This window comes from Arachis hypogaea, chromosome 11 (genome assembly GCF_003086295.3).
Source record: "Arachis hypogaea cultivar Tifrunner chromosome 11, arahy.Tifrunner.gnm2.J5K5, whole genome shotgun sequence".
In the NCBI taxonomy this organism is placed as follows: Eukaryota; Viridiplantae; Streptophyta; class Magnoliopsida; order Fabales; family Fabaceae; genus Arachis; species Arachis hypogaea.
In genome coordinates, this window is record NC_092046.1 from 61,851,477 (window position 1) to 61,859,657 (window position 8,181).

The 8,181-nt window shown below is 40.9% G+C and overlaps 1 non-coding gene across 1 annotated transcript; it reads left to right on the forward strand.

Moving 5' to 3' along the window:
- The first annotated feature begins 3,748 nt into the window (after positions 1 to 3,748).
- Positions 3,749 to 3,852, forward strand: LOC112724874 (small nucleolar RNA R71). Its single transcript, XR_003164016.1, has one exon. It is a non-coding gene; the product is annotated as a small nucleolar RNA R71 (small nucleolar RNA).
- The last annotated feature ends 4,329 nt before the right edge of the window (positions 3,853 to 8,181 follow it).

Consider the following 8,181-nt stretch of genomic DNA (forward strand, 5'->3'; position numbering starts at 1 on the left):
CGTTCTAAGTTTCTGCCAATTTAATTTCTTATTCTTTAAGATTCAGCACTTTTATTTTCCGTTCTCTTAAATTTTCTGCAATCTACCCCTCTCCCTTTACTTTTCATGTAATTTAATTTCTGTTAATCACAAATCACTCAACCAACACTTGATTCGCTTGACTAAATCAACCACTAAACTAAAATTGCTCAATCCTTCAATCCCTGTGGGATCGACCTCACTCATGTGAGTTATTATTACTTGATGCGACCCGGTGCACTTGCCGGTGAGTTTTGTGTCGGATCAATTTCCGCACATCAGTCTCCCATCTCCATACCTCTCCCAGTCCGCTGCTATAGCATAGATGTCATTCACTATCTCAGTGAGCTCATCATTGTCTTGACTTTTACTTATCCTTGCATGATAGCTAGGCTCGTCAAAATGTGGTGATTTCAGGTGAAGAGTTCTTATTATAGCATTTGGGCTGAAATCTACCTCCTTTCCTCTTACATAGCTTTTGAAGGTTGGGGTCCTGGTTTTGTCTTCTCTGACCACATTTGCGTAGAACTCTTTGATGAGGTTTGCATTGATCTTCCCCTCTGGATTGGTGAGCAATTGCCACCCTCTTTCTTCAATCTTCTCCCGAATCTGTGGGCATTCGTCTTCTTTGATTTGGAAGGTTAACTCGGGCAGTATCTTTTTGAGCTTTATCCGCTCAAATTCTCGCTCATGGAAGGCAGTCTTGAATCTCTTCTCGTCGAAGGGAATGTTCTCCGTTGGTTCCTTCCTCTTCTGCCTCTTGGAACTTGATGATGCCATGAATGAAGTTAAAGCAAAACGGGTGTAGTGAAGGGAAGAGATGTGGGGTTTAGAGAGTGGGAGGTTGAAGAATTGGTTGCTAGAAAGTGAAGTGCAAGGGGTATGAATTTTGAATGTGGAGATGGTGTGAATTTGGTTCACTTATATAGAGAAGTGATGAAGAGATAAAAGGTGTGGATTGATAGGGTTGGTGTATGATGAACGGATGGGGTTGTGTATGGAGTAAGTACGAGGATTCTCAACTTTATGATGTAGTTGGTTCGCTTTCCAAGTTTGTTCTTCCTCCAATGTTGCATGGCAACCATTCCCAATGCATTCCCCCTTGAGGCACGTGTATAGTGCCCTCTTCATGAAGTGGCCGAACCTTTCTCATTAAATTGTCCAATCAATCTCCTTTAATGCTCCTTTTCTTTTCCTATAAAGATAAAATAAGAAAAGTAAGACATAATATCAAAAAGACAATTTAGCCTTTACGGCTATAATTAATAAAGAAAAGAAAAGATTAGATTGTTTATTCATGAACTCCAACTAACTAACTAACTGTGTATCCTTATATGCATTTTGGTGGCACCATGGGGTGACACCAAACTTAATTTGAAGCAGTGTGATGAAAAGTTCTGTTCAAAGCTCCAAGACTAGCATGCTCTCTGTTGCATTCATGCTTTCTTGGTACGCTTTGAACACCAAACTTGTTCTTCACTATATATACTGCAATATAAGAACGTCACCAAGTTTGGGTTGGAATTTATGAATATTGACTTATTTACTAGTAAAAGCTAATAAAACATGGGTTGCCTCCCATGAAGCGCTTCTTTAGCGTCACTAGCTTGACGTTTCTCCTTCATCAGGGAGGTTGATAATGCTTCAAGTCCTCCCCTCTTGCCTTGGACTTATATCCATTGGTTGTATCAATGATCTCCACATGTTCCAAGGAGAGGACTCTGTTAATAGTGAAGACCTTAGGTAACTGAGATGGTACAGTCGGGAGATTAGGGGGGATATCTGGAAAGTAAGCTGAGATCACTTTATCTCCTGGAGAGAAGTCTTCCGTAGGGATCTTCTTGTTCCTCCACCCCCTTGGTACTTTCTTCTTTGTCCCTTTTGATGTTGCCTTGCTCTTTGTAGCTTCTTCTTCTAAGGAAATTTTGTTGTTGTCTTCACATGTTTCTGGTGGTTTAGGTTCCTCCAGCTTTTCCTTGAGCTGTGACAGCTGCTTATTTCCTTGTTCATCAACCAAGGGCTTTCCCAGTTGGGCTGGTTGTGCTTCAATGTTTGCTTCCTCTGTCAGCATCTCGTTACGATCTGTGCTTGATTTTTTATTTTCTTGGTCAGCTTCTTGGGAGAGTTTGAAGACATTGAAGCTGAGTTGTTCATCATGGATCCTCAATATTAGCTCTCCTCGCTCCACATCTATGAGTGCTCTGGCTGTAGCTAGGAATGGTCTTCCCAATATGATTGGGTGAGTGTGACTCTCTTCCATGTCCAAAATGACAAAGTCTGTTGGGAGGTAGTATTTCCCAACCTTTAACAACACATTTTCCACCACCCCTATTGCTTGTTTTTGAGTTTTGTCAGCCAGCCTGATGACCACATCTGTGGGCAATATCTCATTGATCTGCAGTCTCTTCACCAGGGCTAAGGGCATTAAGTTGATGCTTACTCCTAAATCGCAGAGTGCTCTATCAAACATTGTTTCTCCTATGGCACAAGGGACATGAAAACTCCCTGGATCTTTTCTTTTCATAGGCAACTGTGGTTGAATGAGGGCACTGCAGCCCTTGTTCATCACTATAGTCTGGCCTCCCTTGAGTGAGCTTTTCCTAGGAAGCAGCTCCTTCATATACTTGATATATGCAGGCATTTATTGGATAGTCTTGATGAATGGTATGTTCACATGCAAAGATGCAAACAAGTCAAGAAATCTTGAGTATATTCTCTTCTCCACAGCACCATTGAGCAGTTGGGGAAAAGGTGCATAGAGTCTCAGCAGCTCCTGTTTTGATATTTTTGGTTCTTGATATTCTTTTTCCTCCTTCTCTGTTGAGGTATCTTCAGGTTGTTCTGACAGCTTGCTTGGCTTGTCCTCAGTTTCCTTATCACTTATAGTGCCATCTTACAATCTTCCCATCTTACTTTCTTTGTTTCACCTCTCGGATTTTTCTCTGTGTCACTTGGGAATCCATCTGTGGGTTTGGGAATTTGCTCAGAGAGATATCCTACCTGAGATTCCAACCTCTTGATTGTGTCTCCCTGGTTCTTGAAACTGGCTCGCACTTCCTCCTTGAACACCTTGTTGTCTTGGATATCCTTGCATATGCCTTCAAGTAGATTTTCAATCCTTGAGATTCTTTCATCAAATGATGATAGGTCAGGTTGAGGAGGGTTGTTCTGGCCTTGATATGAATGTGGAGAGGTGTTGTTATTGGGATGTTGATATGGTCTAGATGTGAAATTGTTTGGATTTGGGCGTCTTTGATCAAGGCTTTGGTTTTGTTGATTTCCCCACCCAAAGTTTGGGTGATTCCTCCATCCAGGGTTGTAATTCTTGGAGTAAGGATCATGGTTCTACCTAGGTGAATTCCCAATGTAATTGGCTTGCTCCTGACTACCCTCTGCTTCTTCATTCACTCCTTCTTGGGTTGTTGATGAAGTGAAGATTGCTGCCACTTGGTTCCTCTCCATCTTCTTGGTGAGGTCAGCCAGCTGTTGGGTAATGAGCTTGTTTTGGGCCAACAGAGCATCTACATTGTTTAGCTCCATTACTCCTCTTGTGTTCCCTCTTTCGGAAGCATAGAAGTAGTCGTTCTCTGCTACTGTTTTAATGACATCTATAGCCTCCTCAATAGTTTTCTTCTTGTTCAAAGATCCTCCGGATGAATGGTCCATGGCCTTCTTTGACTCATAAGAGAGCCCTTCATAGAAAATGTGCAGCTACACCCATTTGTTGAACATGTCAGGTGGACACCTCCTTGTCAGGTCTTTAAACCTCTCCCATGCTTCATATAAAGTCTCACCATCTTGTTGCCTGAAGGTTTGGACCTCAGCTCTCAGCCTATTGATTCTTTGAGGAGGGTAAAATCTTGCTAAGAATTTGTTCACCACGTCTTCCCAAGTTGTCAAGCTTTCCCTTGGGAAAGATTCCAGCCACTTGGCTGCCTTATCCCTGAGTGAGAATGGAAATAAAAGCAGTCTATAGGTGTCAGAATGAACACCATTAGACTTCACTGTGTCACATATTCTCAGGAAGGTGGTTAAATATTGATTTGGGTCCTCTTGGACACTTCCTCCGAACGAACAGTTGTTCTGCACAAGGGTGATGAGCTGTGGCTTCAGTTCAAAATTGTTGGCATGGATGGTTGGCTTTTGAATGTTACTTCCATAGTTTCCTGGGTTTGGATTGATATAAGAGCCTAAAACTCTTCTATCCTCCCCAGTATGATTTGCTCGACCTCTTCCGCCATGGTTGTGAGCCTCTTCTTCATGATAGTTTTCCATGTTTTCTTCCATGTTTGGTTCAAAGTATTCCTCAAAGTGTTCCTTCTCTTCTTCAGCACCAACTACACGTTTGTCTCTTGCCTCCCTCCTTAGTCTAAGGAAGGTTCTCTCAGGTTCAGAATCAAAGGAAGTTGAAGCCCCGCTTCTTCTCCCTGTCATACAACCAACAAGTACAAGCAAAGAGAATAGGTGCAGAAAGTATATCTGTCAGAATTACTGTTAGTGTGAGTGATGCAATATATCAAACAGTTAGTGGGTTAGTGAGATGAAATGTAAATAACAAAAAAAATAGGGGGAAGGGAAGAAATTAACTAAAACAAGAAGTAAATAACTCAAACAGAAATTTAAATCAAACAAAAATAAAATGCTCAATCTAGTTATCCTCCAATCTAATCATTGTTGATGCACAATCAATCCCCGGCAACGGCGCCATAAACTTGATGCACGGAAAACTTGTCTCATAACAAATTTCCTTCGGCAAGTGTACCAAATTTGTCGTCAAGTAAAAACTCACAATAGATTGAGGTCGAATCCCACAAGGATTGATTGATCAAGCAACTTTAATTAGAGGAATGTTCTAGTTGATCGAATCAGAAATTGAGTTGAGAATTGCAGAAAGTTAAATGCGGGAAAGTAAATGGCAGAAAGTAAATTGCAGAATCTTAAATGGGAATGGGGGAATTGCTCATAAATGTAAATGACAGAAATTAAAGAGAATGGGTAAGATCAGAAATGGGGAGTTCATTGGGCTTAGGAGATGTTGCATTCTCTAGATCAATCTCATTTACATCTCTTCTTCAATCAATGCACTCATTGATCTCCTTGGCAATCTTAAGTGATTGAATTACAATTTCTTGTAATTCAATCTCTCAAATCTTGATCAATAGCCAATTCCTTGGTCAATTGCTCATGAGAAGAGATGAAGTATGGTCACTGATTATACCACATGCATTTCCCAAATCAAGCATTGAGAGGATTATAGTCACATATCCATCCAAACCCAATTTGGTCCAGCATGAGAAAGCATTTCTAGCTTGATCTCTTCATTCCTCTTCCAAGGTTCAGAAGAGATCCAAGTATGAATAGTTTCTTTTCCAAGATAACTACCCAATTGGATGAAGATCGAAAGCTTTCAAGTAAAATCAAGAGAAAAGATAGAAGAAGAATAATGAAAACTAGTATTGATCCATCAAATTACAACAGAGCTCCCTAACCCAATGAAAGGGGTTTAGTTGTTCATAGCTCTGGAAAGTGAAAACAAAGATGGAGAATACATGATGAAAACTAGAAGAGCAGAGAAAGTAAAATATAGGAAGTAGTTCTATGCTATTTTCCAACTCCCAGCAACTCCCCAAAATAATTCAAACCTACTCCTATATATACTACTCTTCTCATCTTCTAGTTGGCTCTTCAAGTCTTGGGCCTTTGGATCTTGAGTTTGAAGCAGTTCTCTTCTTCATTTGGGCTTGGTTTTACTTGCAGAAAGAAAGTGTGAAGTGGGCAGAGATTTTAGCTCAGGACGTTAGGGTTGTTAATGTTTAGTGAAAATATGAGTTCGAGAACGTTAGTGACAATCAACTTTCTCACTAACGTTCCTAAGTAAAAGCCACGTTAACCTCAACGTTAGTGGCACACACGTTGCCACCAACGTTGCCTCTAGGTCCTTCGCACACGTTATTGGGACTTAACTTTCTCAATAACGTTGAAAAGCCTTCACTGCTCCTACGTTAGAGCTCACGTTAACTTAGTTAACGTGGCTCTTTAACGTGGGCTTGCCATCCTTCGAGAACGTTAGTGACATTCAACATTGTCACTAACGTTCCAATGTGCCCCCATGTCTCACGTTAGAATCCACGTTAACTAGGTTAACGTGGCTTATAACGTGGCCATGCTTAGCCATCCCCAACGTTAGTGACAATGTTGAGTGTCACTAACGTTGGCTCATCATTCACTCATCCACGTTAGCTTCCACGTTAACTAAGTTAACGTGGGAGTTAACGTGGCTCATAGTGGCTTGTGTGGCTCCTTCCAACGTTAGTGACACTGTTGAGTGTCACTAACGTTGGCCATCACCTTCTTCTCTCACGTTAGCCTCCATGTTAACTAAGTTAACGTGGAAGTTAACGTGGCTCCTTGGGGTTGTGTGATTGCTTCCAACGTTAGTGACAATGTTGGGTGTCACTAACGTTGTTGACCACTCTTGCCTCTTCATGTTAGCTTCCACGTTAACCAAGTTAACGTGGCATTGTGCACTTAGGCCAACGTTAGTGACAATGTTGAATGTCACTAACGTTTGCTTCCTTTCCCCCTTTTAACATTAGAGGCCACGTTAACTAAGTTAACGTGGACTCTAACGTGGCCACTTGTGAGCATTGGCCAACGTTAGTGATAATGTTAAGTGTCACTAACGTTGGCTCAAATTCCCTTCTTCACATTAAGTTCATGTTAACTTAGTTAACGTGACTCTTAACGTGGGTAATGATGGCTTCGAGAGCGTCATTAGCAGTCACTTTTCTCATTAACTTTGCAAGTTACCCCCCATTCCTTGCTTCCTTTGGTCCTGAAATCAGGCAATAGAGTGCATCAAAGTTCTAGTCCAAGTCATGGGTAATGCAGAATACAATTTGTCACTAAACTCATGCAAAATCCTCATGAAATCATGTAAAATGCACAATGTATGCTTGAATCAAGGTGTAAGTGAATATCTACCCAAAACTAGCTTATTTCCTAAGAAAATGCATGAAACTATCCTAAAAACAGTAAAAAAAAGGTCAATAAAACTAGCCAAAATGCCCTGGGATCAAGTATCTCGAAATGAAATCTAGGAGGCTTTCTTCTTCGCTACCCCAGGCTTCATCAACACAAAGAGATAAAGGAAGAGAGTTTGGGTAGGTCGGATATCCAGTTCCTGACACAACAGTTGGAAGATTTCTATGAAGCCCCAAAAGTTCGGGTGGAGCTGTGAAGGAGCTACATTGCAGGACCACAACAACTCAGTCTCAAAAGGGGTAAAAGGAATGGTAATATTCAATTGACTAAAGAAATAGTCATAAGTATAGAAAAAGGGACGTTCCCCTTGAGTCAAGGAAGGAAAGCTAACCCTCTCCTCAGGGTCAGGTGACATTAACTCATAGTTTTTCTCTTGGTCCCTATCACTACAAATCCTATGGTGCCACCTAAGTTGCACACAATACTCGGAGTCAGCAATGGTAACACACATCAACACAATGGAGTCCAACCAGTCAGACATGCCATCCGGGATCTTGGTAGACATCTCAACAATATTTTTGTGAGAAGACATGGGTCAACTATTCCTACAGTAAGTAAAAGAAAAATGGGGTTACTACCAAACAACTTGATCAAATAAGGAAACAACTCGGACAAAAGCATACGAACATCAAGAGTCAGATACGGCAGTAAAAGGGAAACCCCAAGATCCACACTCAAGTCCAGGGGCACCCTTTGGAGGCAGTAACAAGGCAAGAATCCGAAAAGAAAGAAATCGACAGTCTATCTCTGTAAACATCTCTCAAAATACAAATCCTTCTCTAGCAACATCACTCCACACAAAGTAGTAAGAAAGTCATCATCATCAACAAGAAACAACAAAGTTACAACCTTTTCTACGGACAGTTTATCACCCGAACAACAAAAGTTTATAGAAGCTATAACCCCAATCTACCAACAAATCCGCAAAGGCCAAGATCTTCGATCAAGGAGACACAACCACAAAAGAAATAGAAAACGTGACAAACAATAAAACCCTAAGGAAGCAAAAATTACCAGGTGCACTGATAAACCACTATTTTGTGGTTTATCTTGCGCTAATTTGAGTGATTTTTATCAACTCTTTACTCACTTATTCATACTATTTGCATGATTTTACAA